This window comes from Anomalospiza imberbis, chromosome 24, assembly GCF_031753505.1.
Source record: "Anomalospiza imberbis isolate Cuckoo-Finch-1a 21T00152 chromosome 24, ASM3175350v1, whole genome shotgun sequence".
Lineage (NCBI taxonomy): Eukaryota > Metazoa > Chordata > Aves > Passeriformes > Viduidae > Anomalospiza > Anomalospiza imberbis.
In genome coordinates this window covers 1,099,146-1,116,954 of record NC_089704.1, presented here as the reverse complement: position 1 = coordinate 1,116,954, position 17,809 = coordinate 1,099,146, and the positions used below count along the sequence as shown (strand labels likewise).

The 17,809-nt window shown below is 50.8% G+C and overlaps 2 long non-coding RNA genes across 2 annotated transcripts in view; one reads left to right on the top strand and one right to left on the bottom strand.

Annotated features, from left to right (window-relative positions):
* The window catches only part of LOC137462151 (uncharacterized), a 24,803-nt gene extending 11,519 nt beyond the window's left edge, over positions 1-13,284 (top strand). The window contains exons 2-3 of the long non-coding RNA XR_010993602.1: positions 9,851-9,937; positions 12,856-13,284. This is a non-coding gene — a long non-coding RNA (uncharacterized lncRNA). The remainder of the gene's footprint in view (positions 1-9,850; positions 9,938-12,855) is intronic.
* On the bottom strand, positions 12,859-17,809 carry LOC137462152 (uncharacterized). Its single transcript, XR_010993603.1, has 2 exons — positions 17,589-17,809; positions 12,859-12,895 (listed from the first exon to the last, which is right to left on the bottom strand). It is a non-coding gene; the product is annotated as an uncharacterized lncRNA (long non-coding RNA).

Sequence of the window (17,809 nt, the reverse complement as noted above, 5' to 3'; positions counted from 1 at the left end):
GGCTTCTCCAGCCTGGGATCTCAGCTCCACAGCCCTGTCCTGGGATTAGGGGCTGCCTTGAGTCCTTCCCAACCCACTCACAGGGGGGAATCAGGGAGGCTGGAATCAAGAAAACAGAATCACAGAATTCCAGGATGGTTTGGGTTGGAAGGGACCTCAAAGCTCATCCCATTCCACCCCTGCCATGGGAGGAACACTTCCCACTGTCCCAGGCTGCTCCAAGCCCTGTCCAGCCTGGCCTTGGGCACTGCCAGGGATCCAGGGGCAGCCACAGCTGCTCTGAGCACCCTGTGCCAGGGCCTGCCCACCCTGCCAGGGAACAATTCCTGATTCCCAGTATCCCATCCATCCCTGCCCTCTGGCAGTGGGAGGCCATTCCCTGTGTTCTGTCCCTCCAGACCCAGGGAAGCTGCTGAGGACTGTCCCAGCTCATGCCATGTGCTCATCCCCAACCCCTCCACACTGGAGAGGGTGGGAAAAGGATGGGAGAGGGATTTGGGGCAGGTAATTCCTTGTGGCACAAAGGACTTTTTGGGAAGTCCCTCTGAGAATGGACTGTAGATCTCCATGGGAGTTATTCCCTTGGATATCCAACAAAATGTTCCTGCATCCTCTTCTCCTACCCCCTCCCTCAAGGCTGTGGAGAAGCCAGAAGGGAACAGGCACAGAAAGCTACCCCAAATCCTTATCCAGCCCACTAAAAATGCTGCCTCTCCTCTGCAGCCCCTAAAACCAGCTATTTTGAGTGGGAAATGGATTTGTAGAGAATTCTCAAAGCCTGACAGAAAGTTCACATAGTGTGCATCTGTATGTATGTATACTTCAGAGAAACAGAACTGTGAAAGATGCATTGTATTGGCACCCACGAGGAGTAATTTTAGATTATTGGCTCTAAGGAATTCACAGCATGGTGTGGCTAAATCTGATAGGCCAATAAACACTTATAATGTATTGTAATTAGGAAAAAGCTTCTGATTATGATAGTGTGAATTATAACATCTGTATTGTTTCGCCCTTCAAATGAGACTGAAAATGAAATGAAAGGTTTTAAACTGCCTCTCAGTTGCCCCATCTCTGGGTCAGAAAAGAGCATAATCTGACAATTTTGGGGGGAAAATGCCATCCTTAACAAAACTGGACATTTCCCATGAAAATCTGGGGTATGATATGATGGCCAGAGTGGCAAACGGGCAATACTTTATTATCTATTTATATGTCAATTTTATATAGATATTTAATCTCTATCATATATTTTTCTATCTCATATATTTAATCTCTATCTTATATTTAACTCCCAAATCGCCAAGGAAGGCATTTTTCAAGTCACCATTTTCCATTCTCCCCTTTGTTAAACCAGTTACAGCTTCCAGGCAGGAAATAAAACTCAAATATTTTGCCCCTTGCAGCCAAACTCAACCTTTATTTATTTTAGAAACACGGCTTGGAAAGAAATTCATAAATCCCTCATTTTTCAGAGCTTCCAAAGCTCCTGGGAACATCATTTTCCTTTGAAGTGGAAAGTGGGAGAAGTAAAGGTTGGGAAAAGAGGCTGGTCCTGCACAGCCCAGTCTCCCCTCCCACTGCACCTCTCCCCCTTCAGAGTTTCCAAAGGGTTTCTTTTCAATTTGAAAATGAGTTTCACTCCCTGGTTTTAATTCAAAGAGTGAAGGAGAAAGATCCCAACCCATCGGATTCACAGCTCTTCCCATCGGTGTGCTTTAAGAAAAGAAGGGAAAAGGAGACATTTGGCCTTTTTCTGCTTATTTGAGGGAAGATAGCAGGCAAAGTGTTCAAACTGGGATTTTTGGTGTCATTTTGGGAAGCAGAGATGACTCTCAGCACAGCCAGCACCGCTAGAGGGCCCAGAAAGTGCTTTAAGTGATGCTGGTGCTTTCCTTATTGTGCTTATCATAATATCCAGTGCCCTAAAAATTGTTTGTGCATCACTCAATCCCTTCCAAAAAACCATGATTTTAAAAAAATTAAGTCCCAGCAGTTATTTGGGAGGATTTTTATATAGAGGCTCCTCCAAGGCTCCTAGAACAGCAATCTCTCCCATTTCAGCCCCTGATTGAAGCTGCCAATACCATTATTTTATTTATAATCCAGATTTTGGGCACATTTGTACCTGTTTGAAGTTATTAGGGATCAATACAACTTGCATGGGTGTCATTCCCCTTCCCAGGCTGGATTTCAGCTCACAGTGACCCTCCTGCCATGGATAACTCCCAGGGGCTGCAGGACCCTCCTGGAGCTGGGGCTGAACAGTGACAATCAGTTCTCTCGGGATTTTTTAAACTCTTTTTCCATGAAATGAAGAAGGGAACAGCTTTTCCTGCCATTCTTCTCTTGGATATTTGGGTTTCAGCTCAGCAAACAGGGAGAGGAAGGTCCCCAGGAGTGGCCTGGGGATGTTCCAGGCCTGGGAACAGGGATAAATACATTCTGAACCCAAACCTTCCCAAATCCTCAAGTCTGCAGCTTAAATATGTCCCAGAACAAGCCAAGGACAGCCTTGGCTTCTCCAGCCCGGGATCTCAGCTCCACAGCCCTGTCCTGGGATTAGGGGCTGCCTTGAGTCCTTCCCAACCCACACACAGGGGGGAATCAGGGAGGCTGGAGTCAAGCAGGGATGGAGCAGGGATGTCGGGAGATGTTATCCCAGCCTTTATCTGTCATTCCCAACTGACATCTGTGCCTCCAGCAGCGTCTGCCCTTCCAGATCATCCCTGAGCATTCCCAGGGGACAGCAGTGAGAGCTCCAGCACCTCCTCAGGGACACCATTAGGGATTCGAGGTGGGAAATGGGATATTTGTGGGAGCAGTGGTGGAGGAGGGCAAATCGAGAGAGCAGAGCAGCCTCCAGCCCTGTTTCTGACCTAAATTTGGGGACTCCCAGGGCCAAACTCATGGAGATCTCGGTGATGGTCCCAGCAATGCTCCAACCACGTCACAGCCAGGGGTTAAAGAGCCCTTCCAGCAGGAGTGCGAGTCCCAGGGGACGCTGTCATTCCCAGAGTGCCTCTCCGGAGTGGAAAATCCACGAAGGAATTCCCATTCCCATTCCCAGAGTGCCTCTCCGGAGTGGAAAATCCACACAAGAATTCCCATTCCCATTCGAGTGCCTCTCCGCTGTGGAAAATTCATGCAGGAATTCCCATTCCCAGAGTGCCTCTCCAGGGTGGGAAATCCATGCAGGAATTCCCATTCCCAGAGTGCCTCTCCGGAGTGGGAAATCCACGCAGGAATTCCCATTGCCATTCCCAGAGTGCCTCTCCAGGGTGGGAAATCCATGCAGGAATTCCCATTGCCATTCCCATTGCCTTTCCCATTCCCAGAGTGCCTCTCCGAGCTGGGAAATCCATGCAGGAATTCCCATTCCCATTGCCAGAGTGCCTCTCCAGGGTGGGAAATCCACGCAGGAATTCCCATTCCCATTCCCATTGCCAGAGTGCCTCTCCGAGCTGGGAAATCCACACAGGAATTCCCATTCCCATTGCCAGAGTGCCTCTCCAGGGTGGGAAATCCACGCAGGAATTCCCATTCCCATTGCCAGAGTGCCTCTCCGAGCTGGGAAATCCACGCACCCGCAGGAATCGCAGCCGGGGCTGCTGTCGGGAGCAGCTCCCGGCGGAGCAGCTCCTGAGCATCCCCGTGCTGGGACCACCGGGCCGGGGTACAGGAGGGGGCCGGGTTCCCTCCAGAGCCATCCCCAGCAGTCAGGATGTTCCCTGGAATTCTTGCTGGCCCTGACCGGCTTTGGTTATCGAGGTGCCGCTGCTGGGCTGCCCCTGACCCTCCCCCTGAGCCCAGCCTGCCGCGTCCCCCGGCCTGGGGTTTATCTCTCCGTGGATTTCGCTTCCTCTGACGCCTTTGGATCAGCACGGAGCAGAGGAGGCTCTGGGCTGGAGGAGGCAGCAGGGGAGCACCGCAGTGCACGGGCACAGAAAATCCCATGGGATGCTGAATCCTGCTGCCTCCACATGGTTTGACAAGAGCAAATTCCATTGTCCACATCATCCACGAGCAGCTCCCAAACCCCTCTACTGAAACTTGCCTTGGTGTAAGGTCCTAGGGAACCCTGGGGTGGTTTGGGCTGGAAGGGGCCTCAAAGCTCACCCTGTTCCAACCCCTTCCATGGGCAGGGACACCTTCCCCTCTCCCAGGTTGCTCCAAACCCTGTCCAACCTGGCCTTGGACACTCCTGGCGTGGGGATCCTGGATGAATTTAGGGTGTCCTTGTGAAGTGCTGGGAAGCTCGGGGTGGAGCACAGGTGTGCCCCTTCCTCCCCGGCCTGCCGGGATGTTCAGAGTTAAACCTTGGTGGGAATTTAAACCCAGCCACGCACTGGCTCCCCCGAGCCCCTTCCACAACCAACCAGCATCCACGGATGGATTCACCCCTTTTTGGGGAATGGGAACCCCAAATCTAGCCACGGGGAGCTGCAATTGGCAAACCCAAACCCCAGCTGCCAGCTCTCACTGAATTACCTAACCCTGCCTTAGGTAATTAGAGAGCCCAGCCTTCAATGGGCCCTTCCAACCCAAACTGTTCCAGGATTCTATGACTTTCTGGGGGTTCACCACGTGGTTTGGGAACAGCATCACCCTGCAGGAGCCGGCTGCACCCCAAAGCCCAGGGGCTGAGCTGCGTCACCGCCTGGCGGGGCGGCCTTGGCCCCGTGCTCGTCCCCTGCACCTTTTCCATCTCCCGCTGCCCATTGTTCGCGCAGCCCGGCCCTGACCCCGGGTATTTATAATCCCCCTTTCCGGGCCGGCATTGTGTGCGCAGCCCGGGATGAGCCGGGCTCCGCTCCCGCTTCCGCGCTTTCCTGTTTACAGCGCCGAGCGGAGCCGGGCGGCCCCTCCGCGGGGACCTCCGCACAGCTCTGCTTCTCCTTCCCGCAGGGACACAGACGGTTCCTTGGGATGGACCCAGCAAAGCCATAAAGCCCCTGGGGTTTGGGAACAGTTGGGTTAACCCGGGATGAGCTCGAAGACACCCTATTGCTATTGCCACCTTCAGCTTCAAACCCTGGAGAGTTTGTGCTGGGACTCCTCAGGCAATAAAATCTGGGCTGTCTCAAATTCTTCTACACCCCTGAAACACTTTGTGACCCCAAAACAACGTCCAGGCTCAGATTTGGGCCCCAAATGTTTTTTTTTAATCTCCTAGAACAGGCAGTGCTGTAGCTCAGCAGGCCATGGCCATGCCTTGACGCAGACAAGTCTTGGATGTGTTTTGTATTTTGAAAAGGGGAAAAAAGTCTCCATTCTGTGCTGATCCTGTGTGTGGAACTGTTCATTCCAGCAGCAGAGACCTTTTTCCCAGATAGTTTTTATTGTTGGGGGGGTAAATCAGCGCTGGCAAGGGGCAGACCTGGGGCTGCCAAGAGCTCGTGGTGACCTCTGTGACAGAGCTCGGCCACAACAGGATGGGCTGTGGGCTCCTCTCTGCTGCAGGGCTGAAGCTCAGGCCGACAAAAGACAGCTTGGTGTTTAATGGGAAAAGGTATGGCAAGAAAATCAGACCTGACCCTGTTCCAGTTGCTCGGATGGGTGGGTGAGTGTTAGGGCTCCCCAGTCCTCACTACGGTGCTGTGTGGCAGAGGGAGAGCCAAGGTGGAGGGAAAAGGTGTTTTTCTTGTTCTAGAAAGAGGAAAAATTGCAAAAAGGAGGCAAAGCAACACTAGGGTTTGCTCTGACTAGGGTGTGACCAGCAGGGTGGGCAGAAGGGTGGAAAGTCCCCACCCTGGTCCCCTCTGCACTGCACAGGGGGTGATTTATCCCCATTTCCCCAGGGGTTTTGGTGAGCAGAGCCATCATTAACCCCACAGTTTGCAGAGTTACCCCATGGCCAAACCCTAACCCGTACCAGCACCCTGGGCAGGCCCTGGAGCCCGGAGGGGTCGCTGCCCCGGGAATGGAGCAAAGGCAAACCCCAAGGGCACCCACGAGCCCTGGCAGCGCTAATCTGCCCCTCGCAGAGCCGGGTGGAGCCAGCGCTGCAGGAAACCCCCACTGCAGCCACTCATTCATCCAAACTGGAGAAATCATTATCTCTGCTCCTGTCCCCAGCCCTCAGCCCCCCTCCAGCTGCGGACGTCACTGGCGGCCTCCATCCATCCCTGGAGGAACTCTAGGCGTGTTTTCCCCCTCGGACATGCAGCCAAACAATGGCCCTGACTCACGGAGCTGCAAGGTTTGTGGGGGGTTTTCCTGCTCCTGGCCTGTCCAGGGGGAATTCCCCCCAAAATCCCACCTGCAGCCCTGGCAGATGTGCAGAGCCCACGGCTGTCACTCCACATTTATCCTTTATCAGCCCCTGACAGGCCAGCCAAACAGAATTCCAGATGTTTCCTACCCCGGAGCCCAGCCCAAGGTTTTGGGGTTTTTCAGCGTTGTTTTGGGTTGTTCAGTGTTTGCTTGGCTTGCCTGGCACTGGGACATCTGGACAGAACAGCTGCCTGCAAACACTGATTTTTTTTCCCCCCCCGCAAAATAGGGGTAAGAAAATTTAAATTTCCATGCAGCTCCTGTTAGCCAATATTTAATACAAAAATAAAATCCAGGGATTTGTCCTGGGACTGCTCAGGCAATAAAATCTGGGCTATCTCAAGTTCTTCTACATCCCTGAAACACTCTGTGAACCTAAAAAAATGTCCAGGCTCAGATTTGGTCCCCAAATGGATTTTTTGGGGATTAAAAAAAAAAATTCCATGCCACTCCTGTTAGCCAATATTTAATATAAAAATAAAATATGCTGTCTAATTTGTTAGGTCATTGGTAATATTATTTATGGGGAGAAGGATGGATAACAAGAATAATCCCACATAAAGGAGGCAGTGGGATCACACCAGCCTTCATGTGTGGATCTGAATTCCCTTTGCTGGGAATGGCACCAGGATGGAAACCCAGCTGAAGGCTGGTGCATGCACGCCACAGGTTTCCCCAGTCCCTGGGAGGGATGGGATCAAACAGCTCCTGGAAGGGTTTTGGATGTGTTGGCTTTGGCAGAATGAGAACTCCTAAGTAAAACAAATATTTTAAAAAAAAAAATAGATTTTAGTTTTCGCTTGCTAATTTTATTTTAACTCTCAAGCAAAATATTTTCCATGGAAAGCCCCTGTCTGGCTGTCAGTGTCTGTGAAGTGGAGCTGATGGACCCCATCCAAACATCCACCCACAGCCTGTGCCAGCGTGGGCTGGAGCTGCTCAGGGCTGGGGTTCTGCCCTCCTGTGCCAGACCTGCTGCAGGCACTGCAAACTGAGCACAAATCCCCTCCATCACCTCCAGCCCCCAGAAAACTCCTGCAAGGCAGCAGCTGGGGAAGGGAATCCTTGGCAGGGCTTTTGGAGGAGCTGGTGCATCCAGGAACATGGCGTGGTGGGATGGGGGAGTTTCCAGCAGGAAAATTGGATTTTCTCAGGGCAAAATGCAGGATGGAGCTGGCCACCTGCCTCAGGTGAGCCGGGAGATTGGTGGAAGTGAAACTGGAGATCCACATCCCTGACAGATGGCAGCCAGGAGGCTGCTGGAAGATTCCACCATGGGGTGATGCCAAATATTTCCTCTGCATTAATTCCCACCTTGGACTTCCCAGGTGAGCCCCTGCAGAAGCTCCCAGCAGTGCAGGTGGTCCTGGTGCTATGGATAAACCCTCTGGAGACAGAGATTCCTTCCCTCGTGTGGAGAAAAATAAAGTTTCTACCTTGACCTGAAGTCTGTAGTCACGGATCCATGCAATCATGACCACTCTGGGCTGGAAGGGATCTTAAAGCCCACCCAGTGGCACCCCTGCCATGGCAGGGACACCTTCCACTGTCCCAGGGTGCTCCAAGCCCTGTCCAGTCTGGCCTTGAGCACTGCCAGGGATCCAGGGGCATAACTCCATCCCTAATTAATGAAGGGAAGCAGAGGCAGAACAGGGTCACACATTGATGGTGTGATTGAAAAACCCCACAGTTCCTCCATGTCCAGAGGAGACTTCCCAAAGCATTCCTGTTCTGTGGCCATCAAGCCCTGCTGGGTTCACATGGAACATCTGAAAAAACAAGAATTAAAGGGGTTGGAAAGGGAAAGAACTTTATTTCACTGCCTGGTGAGGGGCAGCTACAGGCAGTGGAATTTCCCTTTCATTACATGCAGATCATCCCTCTCCCCACACCAGGAAAACCCAAGTCCTTTCCTCACCAGCCCTCTCAGAAAGGTCCCCAAGCCCTGAGCCTTTCCCCCTTTATTCCCTGTGGGATCATCCAGGCTGTGAGGAACCAGGACAAGCAGAATATTGTTGAGATGGGAGGATAAACATGGCTGGGAGGAGGGGACTGGCATCTCCCTGTTATCCACAGGGAACAGGAACATCAGCAGGAACCCTTGGTGGCTCTGGACATGTTGGAAAAAGTCCAGCTTGAGGCCGTTCAATTCCAATTGTTCCTGCAAAACCTGGTTCTGGAGATGTTCAGCTTAAATCCAACATCCTTGGGAGCACATCCATCTAATCCAGCAGTGCCACCAGGCATAAGGAACATCCACACCGAGCTTGTCCCATTCCTGCCTCCATTGCCCCAGCAATTCCTCTGGGATCAAGGATCTTTTCTGTCAGAACCCTGGCTGCTGAGAATTTCAGACTTTCTGTGCTGACAGACCCTGACCCCCAGGAGAACACTGCATTTGACCTGAGGCCATGGAGAAGGCTCCCAAAATGGAATGACAGAACTGGGATTGTGGGTGTGGAGTTTGGATAGAAGTGTGTGACGTCACAGGGTGGAAAACTTGGAGTTTAGGGGTTTAGAATACAGGAATATATATATAAGGCAAGATGGAGGTTTTAGGGTGGAGGCTGGTCCTTCTTCTTCACCTTCTTCTCCATGGGTTTGGGTGGTTTTGTGTAATTGGACAGAAAAGTCCACATTACAGGTGGTTGGTTATTGGGTTAAAAGTGAAAATAATTTAGGTGTTATTTCTTAATTGGACAGTTAAGTCTTAAAAGACCTTGTAGAGAAAGATGATGAACCATTTTGTACCTTGTTAGTGAAGAACTGCAGAACTCACTGCTGTGAGACTGCAACATAGACAAGAAATAACAAACACCCGAGTCTGAACACAAAACATCATCTCGAGTGCTTCAATCCCGACCTCAACAGAGGAAGGAGGAAGCTGAAAACCTGGAAAAGTGAACGCCTGTATGGCACAAGGGATGCATTTCATTAATACAAATTTTAATAGGTTTCCTGATTTTTAGAGCTTAGTCCTCACAAGAAGGGGCCAGCAGAGAGGGTCTGCACTGGGAGCCATCAGAAATCCAGCACAAAGCTCTTTTAAGGGAACAGGCATGGAGAGAAGGGGCTCTTGGGTTATTTTCCAGTGTTTCCTTGTGTTTTCCAGCTTTGGTGGATGGAAAGATCCCCAGAATTTTTCCCTGGTGCTGTTAATCCCTTTCCATCCATGCACTGAGCAGAAAAGGGTGGGGAAGGACCAAAATCAACCAGGAGTCACTGGCAGGGAGGGGGCAGGAGCTGCCAGCATTGGTACACCATAAATAATAGCCAGAGGGGCTTTGGAAAAGGAAAAAAATCCAGAGAAGTTCCAGAATAAAGCAGGAGAGAGCTGGGATAAACCTGGTGGGTTCAACATCCTCTGCAGTCCTCGGGGCAGGACCAGGGGCTCTCTATGCATAAAGAACAGGATCATTTGGGAAGTGCAGGATGGATTTCCTCCCCAGGACCCTTTGGATTGTCTCACCAGTGCATTACATCCTCTAAAGCTTATAAATCAATTAACTCAGGCCTGCTTAGCTAATTAGAGCTGCTTACACTTCCAGCTAATAAAATATTTGTCATTTCTAAGGCACTTGGGAATTTTTCTTCAGCTTAACCCAATCACCCTGACAATTCCTGCAACTGAAGACATTCCCAGAAGCATTTTTTGCCAGAGGTAAGAAAAATCTGATTAGATACGATGACAAAAAACTTGCATTCCTGTAGTTTTCCCTGCTGGAGTGTGGATGGATGGAGATGATGATCCAGCATCACTCCCATTGGTAATCCAGCAATGGGGGATGGAATTTGGAGGAAATTTTGGGATTAAGGGTGCAGAGATCTGTTGGACACTTGGGTTCAATGTATTTCATCATTTTGGCTTCATCCTTAAGCCAAGCCTTGCTGATCTTGGGAGGATTCAAGCTCACCTGGTTTTTGGTGTTTATTCTTTTCAAATGAAAAATAAACTATTTGAATGTGCTGCTGCATCCAAACAGTTTTTTCCTCCCTTCTATCTTCCCTTATTTTTTAATGGACTTAATAAAGAAGGAAATGTACCAGCTAAGTCCAGCCCGTGTGGCTTTAACAACTCAATTTAATTAACATCTCCCAAACTGTCTTATTAAAACTAAATTAAATCCTGATTTGAGAGGTTTAATAGATCACCCAGACCTTGTGCAGAGACAACTGCAGCTGTGGGAGTGGCAGCAGAAGGAGCTGAGCTTTTCCCTGCTCACCTTTGCAGGGCCAGAGCTGCTTCATCCCCATTCCCAGGCTGCAATCCAGGTCTCCTGCCCGGTTAAATCTGTTCATTCACTGGGGCTGCAGACAGCCAGCAGCTCCCTGAGTCCTGAGTTGATCCTGGAAGACAGGAAAAATTGCCAAAACAGAAAATTACACAGAATATACAACCCTTTCTATGGCTTTTTTTATCCATTTACCTAAACCACATTTTTGTAAGATTATTTTTTGACTTATTAAAAAAAGGAAGATGCTCAGGTTAAATAAGAATCATCCTAAAAATGGCCCTGTTGGCCATACGTGCTGTATGGGGAAGGATTTTGGCTTTGGGGTTGGTGGAAACTCATCATTTTTGGAAGAGAAACAGGGAAGAGCAAGAAAACTCCAATTTATTTTGGAAATTTTTGCTCCCAACAAGGAAAGTGCTGCTCCATCAGCCTCTTCTGTGGAGGAGCTGGTGCCTTCCCCATCCTTCTGTCCCCTTTTCTCTCTATTTCCCTTTCCCCCTTTGCTTCCTTCCTGCTCCCGGGGGGGTTCTGCCTTCCCCCGCTGCTCTCCAGCTCCCATGGATGCTGTCCCACCAGAAAACCCCCAGGAGCTGCTTCTGCTCCTGCTTTTCCCAGCAGGCCCTCAGGACAGGAGAGCTGATGAGGGCAGCATCTGCTTTCCATCAGCCCTGCCAGGCTGGGCTTAGCTCTGCTCCAGTCTAATCCCGGCCCAGGTTAAACCCCTGCTCCCACACCTGCCTCGTGGCTCTGGAGCGTTGGAGTGCCAGGGAGCTCCTCGGGGTGAGGCTGAGCAGCCCAGAGCTGCTCCTGGGGACACCTGGGAGCTCCTGGGGACACCTCAGTGCTCCTGGGGACACCTGGGAGATCCTGGATGGGCTGGAAGGGCTGGAGCTGCTCCTGGGGACATCTGGGAGCTCCTGGATGGGCTGGCAGGACTGGAGCTGCTCCTGGGGACACCTGGGAGATCCTGGATGGGCTGGAAGGGCTGGAGCTGCTCCTGGGACACCTCGCAGCTCCTGGATGGGCCAGCAGGACTAGAGCTGCTCCTGGGGACACCTCGGAGATCCTGGATGGGCCAGCAGGACTGGAGCTGCTCCTGGGGACACCTGGGAGATCCTGGATGGGCCAGCAGGGCTGGAGCTGCTCCTGGGGACACCTGGGAGCTCCTGGATGGGCCAGCAGGGCTGGAGCTGCTCCTGGGGACACCTCGGAGATCCTGGATGGACTGGCAGGACTGGAGCTGCTCCTGGGGACACCTCGGAGATCCTGGATGGGCTGGCAGGACTGGAGCTGCTCCTGGGGACACCTCGCAGCTCCTGGATGGGCCAGCAGGACTAGAGCTGCTCCTGGGGACATCTGGGAGCTCCTGGATGTGCCAGCAGGGCTGGAGCTGCTCCTGGGGACACCTGGGAGCTCCTGGACGGGCCAGCAGGGCTGGAGCTGCTCCTGGGGACACCTCGGAGATCCTGGTTGGGCCAGCAGGGCTGGAGCTGCTCCTGGGGACACCTCCGAGCTCCTGGATGGGCCAGCAGGACTGGAGCTGCTCCTGGGGACACCTGGGAGCTCCTGGATGGGCCAGCAGGGCTGGAGCTGCTCCTGGGGACATCTGGGAGCTCCTGGATGGGCTAGCAGGGCTGGAGCTGCTCCTGGGGACACCTTGGAGCTCCTGGGTGTGTCAGCAGGGCTGGAGCTGCTCCTGGGGCTGTTCCAAGGTGGGGTTGAACCCACCTTGAGTTTTGGGGAGGGGGGTGGCAGCAGGGCTCAGCTGCTGCTCTCAGGGGATCTGCCCATTCCTGGGGCACCCGGAATGGTGGCAATGGCCATGCCAGGGACAGTGCCAGCCTGGAAAAGGTCTCTGCCGAACCCAGGAGATGCCACCCTGCAGAGCACAGGCTGTGGGGCCTGGAGGGAGCCGGGCAAGTGCTCAAATCCCCGAAATCCAGCTGGCCTCGGGGCCAGCACTCCGAGGAGTGGGAAGCCCGGTGCTGTAGGATCCTGTTTTCTCTGGGAAGTCTGGGATTCATTCACCGTGAGCCCTAAAGGTGCCCCTGCCCATCCAAACCAGCCCAGCAGCAGAGAGGGCGGCCAGGATGGCTCCAGAGCTTGGGCAAAAAAAAAAGGATTTAAAGCCAGATTTAAACCACATTAATTAGTTAAAAAGCCATTGTTTCATCATTTGGTAGTAAAACAGTGACTTTAAACCAGCAGCTGCTCATTTTGCAATTCTCTTGACGAGGATTTTCCATCCCTGCTGACTTTGGTGGAGTTATATCACCTGGAAATCTTCTCCCAGTGTGTGTGGAGCAGCGTTGTTTACTGAAGAGTTTTAATCCTCCATTTACAGCCCCTCTGCTGAGAATCTGCGCTGAAATCAGGAAAGGCATCTGCAAAAAAAAAAAAAAAAAAAATCCCTAAAAAACCCTTTGTGAGCAGAAGGGAAGGAGATTTGAATCATCGAGTGCTGGAAAACTTCTCTCATCTATTTATTCCTGGGCCTGACATCTCCGAGAAAAAAATCCCCAACCACTTTCCAAACTCCAAGAGGGGTCTGGAAAGGTTAATCCTGGCACAATTTTGCCATCAGCCGTTCTGGAAGCTGTTTCCCCATGGAAAATGTTATCTTGGGTTGGGCTGGGGTGTCCCTGGGTGCTGCAGGGCAGGAGGAGGATTAGCCCCAGGCGTGTTTGTAACTCCCTTAACGCTGAGAGATAAAGATCGTGTGCTAATTGCTGGCAGCAGGGAAAGAGAATTATTCCCTGTTACAGCTCCAGCCTTGGGGGAAATGCTCCTAAAAAAATGGGGGGAAATGCTCCTTTCCCTAAAAAGCATTGGGGGAAAACTGCCTTTTTCCTAAAAAGCACTGGGACAGAACTCTCTCTGCCCTAAAGCACCGGGGAGAAGTTCCCTTTCCCTGAAAAGCACTGGGGGGAAACTCCCTTTGCCCTAAAAAGCATTGGGGGAAAATGCCTATTTCCCTAAAAAGCATTAAAAAGTTGGCAGAAAACCATCAGTCAGCTTTTTCCTGGCACCTTCCTGAGGCTGCCAGGACTTTTCCCAAAGAGGATTTTCGGGAGCTTTGTCCCCACCCATGGCTTGGGGTTTGTGTGGTGGTGGCTTCACCAAAAGGTGGCATCTCCCCGGGTATGTCCTGGTGACCCTGAGTGTTTTGGGGGGAATCAGGTGGTGTTTCAAAGCCAGAGCTTGAGTTAGAAATGTCACTTAACAACCTGAGCTCTGTGTGGTTTGAAGTTGTTATTTTCTTTTTATAAAGGCTCCTTAGAGGCTTCTACTTTTTGGTATGAATAATCTGCTTTTCCCGTTCCTGGGAATTCACTTCAACAGCTCCTTGGAAAAGCCAAGTGTTGCCTTCCAGCCTCCCAAAGAAGCTGGATGCTGTAATTAAGGACACAGAAATTCAGGTAAAAGAGGAATGAACAAAACCATAGAAATTATTTTCCTCACTTTTTCAAAACCCTTTTCCCCTCTCTGCCATCTCTGCCTTCCCCAGCTCTTCACTTTCCTCTCCTGAAGCAGTTGGTTGTGAGTGGGGTTCAGGTTTCAAATTAAATGTTTCTTTTAGAACTTAAAAAATGTTCTAAAATAAATAGAATAGAAATAATAGAACTATTCTAAAAGAATAGTTCTTTTCAGTTTAAAAAATACTGGGAAAACATCTCTGTAAAAATTACAAATTTTGTTTCAAGTGAAAATGAATGCTAAAACCCAAAGTTATGGACAGAGTTATTGACCTGCTTCTGTGCAATGATGATGTGGAAGCAACTTCCTTGGCTTTATTTTTTATATATTTTGCTTTAATTTTAATTCCCAGAGCTGCTTTCCTTCTGCCCAAAGACTTTTTTAGAAGTGAGAGGTGGGGTCCCCTCCTGGGGGCTCCTGGAGCTTCTCCCTCTCCCCCACAGCAATGAGGTAACCCGAACTTCCCAGGGCAAACATCAAAGCCAGGGGGAGTCCTGCTGCTCCAAAGGGGGCTCATTTTGGGATTTCAGGCAGCAAAATCACCCCAGTGAATCTCCAGGCTGAAGCAGAGAGGTTTCTGCGGCCCTTTGGAGATGGAGCAGGGATCAGGCACGTGGAGAGGGGAGAGGAGGAGGGACCCTGTGCTGCTTTGATCCCTCTCGGCGTTCCCCCAAGGCCCCCATGTGCCCAGCACCTGAGAAAGCCTATTTATAAACCTGCAGGAAGAACAGGGAGCCCATAAATCTTCTGGCCTTCCTTTTCTCTCTGGAGCAGGAGGAAAATTAAAACCACACGCTGGATTTCCCAGGGATGCTCCATCCTCCTGCCCAAGCCTGGAGGTGCCCACAGGGACCTGACTGTCCTCACCTGGGGGTACCCAATAAGGCAGGAGGTGAAATCCACACACTGGACAAGAGGGAAGAAATTTTCCTGACATTTTGGTGTGGTTTCATGTAAAAACCCCAAAGCTCTCTGGCCTTGAACTTTGCTGCTGCTGAATCTCCATCCCCATGGCTCCTTTGAGGACCAGATTCCCTCATCTCTCAGCCAAAGCCATTTTATTGGAAGGAGGAGAGCTGATCACTTTGAATAGGAAGCCAAACCCTCCATTTTAGCAGGGAAGAGTCACAGAGTTTCCTACAGGCTTCTGGAAGCTGCCGTGGAGATTCTCTGGTGGCTTATATGGGGCTGAGCTTGTGCTGCAGCCCAGCATCTCCACCCTCAGCATAAATCTGGCTGCTGGACCCCAAATTCCTGGAGGAAAGGAAAGGTGGATGCCATCAGGTTCAGCCATGCACTGGAGTGGTGATGCTTCCCTGACGGGCAGAGCCGCTTTCTTTGGGACCAACAGGTCAAAGAATTGGATTAGGACACACTGACAGGTCACCAAATGTGTGACCTCCCATGGGGCCCGGAGCTCACCCCGACACCAAAACTCCTGCTGGGGGCTTTGGGGTGGCAGTGGGGGAATGGAGAGGAGGCGGGAGGCTGCTCCCTGTCCCTGTTCCCGGGTGAAAGGGGACAGGCGCTGCTGACCCCAGAGGCCACGGCAGAGCAGGAGCAGATGGCAAACAGGAGCTCCCAGTGTGGCCCTGCCCGCAGGAAGTGACCCCAGGCACGGGGCATTGTCACCAGAGTCCTCAACAGGACACGGGGTGAGTGACTGCAGAGAGCTGCCCCAGGCAGCAGCTGCTAAAAATACTGGGAGGGACAAAAACTGGCTCCTCCTGCCCCTGCAAAAATTGGGAATTTGCTGTGCTGTTTGCATGGCCATGAAAAAAAGTTGTCCCCTTTTTTTTTGGTGTTTTTTCCCATCCTTCCATCCTTTCCACTGGTGCTGTTCAACTTTGAGCCCTGGACCTAAAATGAACAACATGGGGATCCCTTCTGCCAAAAACAAAACAAAACAAAACAAAACAAACCACTGAGAAGTCATTCTTGATATGATTTTTAAGGTGGGGAAACTGAGGCACAGAGCAGGGTTGGATTTTGCCTTCCACTTCATATCCTGGGAATGAGACAGGCAATTTCATGCAAGTTTTCACACAACCCTGGCCAAAATCAAAGCTGCTGCCCATGGACACATGGGATGCTCTCCACATGGAGCAAGGCTGCCCCACTCACTTTGCATCCACTGAAGGAAAAATAAATCAAACAAACCAGTCAAAACCCCCCTCCTAAAAGCCCCAGTTCTCACGGCCAGCAGTGACCAGAGCCTCCCTGCGGTGCTTTCCTTGCAAAAACTTGGTATTTTTTATCCATGTAGGATAATTGGGACAAAAATAGGGCTTATTTCAAAGTCATGAGGAGGGAGATGCCAGAGAAAGGAATTCAAGGTAGCGAGAGGGAGGTGCTTGGCTGCACTTCTGGGATCAAACTTGTGAAAACTGAGAAGAATCCAAGAAAACCACCTTTTTGGGATGGAACTAGGCATAAAATTAGGAAAAGCAGCAGAAGACAGAAAGGGAAAAAAAGATAAAATCTCCTCCAGCAAGTGTTCCCTAAACCCCCGGGCTGGGTTGCACACATGGGAAAACAGCCATAATTCAGGACAGTGGGACTGGGAGCTCTGGGAAAAGCAACGTCTGAAGTTTCCATAAAGGTCCCACAGCACCTGTGGAATATTTTCTCTGCTGCCTGCCCCTAATTACATCCATCTGGGATGGAGGATCTCTTTCAATGCCGCCATGCGTGGGCAGAAACTGTTGGGCTTTGCCCCATTTTCCTCTCAGATCCCAGATAAACACAGCCCTGTCCCTGGAGAGGCTCTGGAGTGCTGGGACACACGAGGTTGTGTTTTCAGGACAGCTTTGAGAATGAGGGTCTGATTAAACAGATGATTTTCAGCCTCTTTTGTGATATTTTTGGGAGAGAGAGGATGACAACAAAGGTAAAAAGGAGGGGCAATCCCTCTTGTCTTTTTCCCCAGGGGCATCACTGGGAATACAGGCACTGTGTGCCTCAGTTTCCCTGTTTATCTTTGGGACATGCTAGAACTTGCTGCCCAGATGAGCTCAACAAAAATTCCAATGTTTAAAGTGACATTTCCATGTGCCACCCCCACGTGTGTTGCCCCAGCAGCAGAAATGTAAAGAAAAAGTGAAAATTCCCCCACTTCACATGGAAAACTCTACTGGAGGGAAAACTCCTCCAGGAGGAAGGACCAGGGCATTTGGAGTTGGTTGGAGTTCAGAATCCCCCAGGGATCAGCCTGAGGCTGCAGCAGGGGCTGGGATTGTCATCACGTTATTAAACAGTTCTATAAAACATCCAAGTTTTCTTCTGGTGGGAAAAAGCTGCAGGGGGAGCTGGAGTGGATTTTTTCCCTGATTGCAATTTTCTTTGCCTGGATGTCAAGCCCTGATGCTCTGAAACATCCCAGTGATTTCCAAATGATTCTGGACTCTGATTTGAAAAAAAAAATCTTTCACATTTTGGCATCATCCAATAAAATTCTGGAGAGATTTCTCTCCCCATTGTCTTCCAACCAATTCCTAGAGAGTGGGGAGAGGAGATAATTAAGACAAGCCTCATTAAGTGTTTCAAGAATCCTTCTCTCTTAAGTTTTCCTGAGATCCTTTCACTTGCAGCAATCTTTACCTGAGTTCATCCCACCCAACACAGCTGGAGAAGTGGGAAAAATCCAAGTGTGAGGTGCCCAGGGATGGAGAAGGGTCAGAAGCAAGGATTTAGACCCAATCTTGTCGTCCTGGGTGACATCTCTGCTTCTCCTGACCAAAGGGTTGGGATGAGATGTTTATTGTCAAGCAGCAGCACCTGAAATCACAGAATCATGGAATTACTTGGGTTGGAAAAGACCT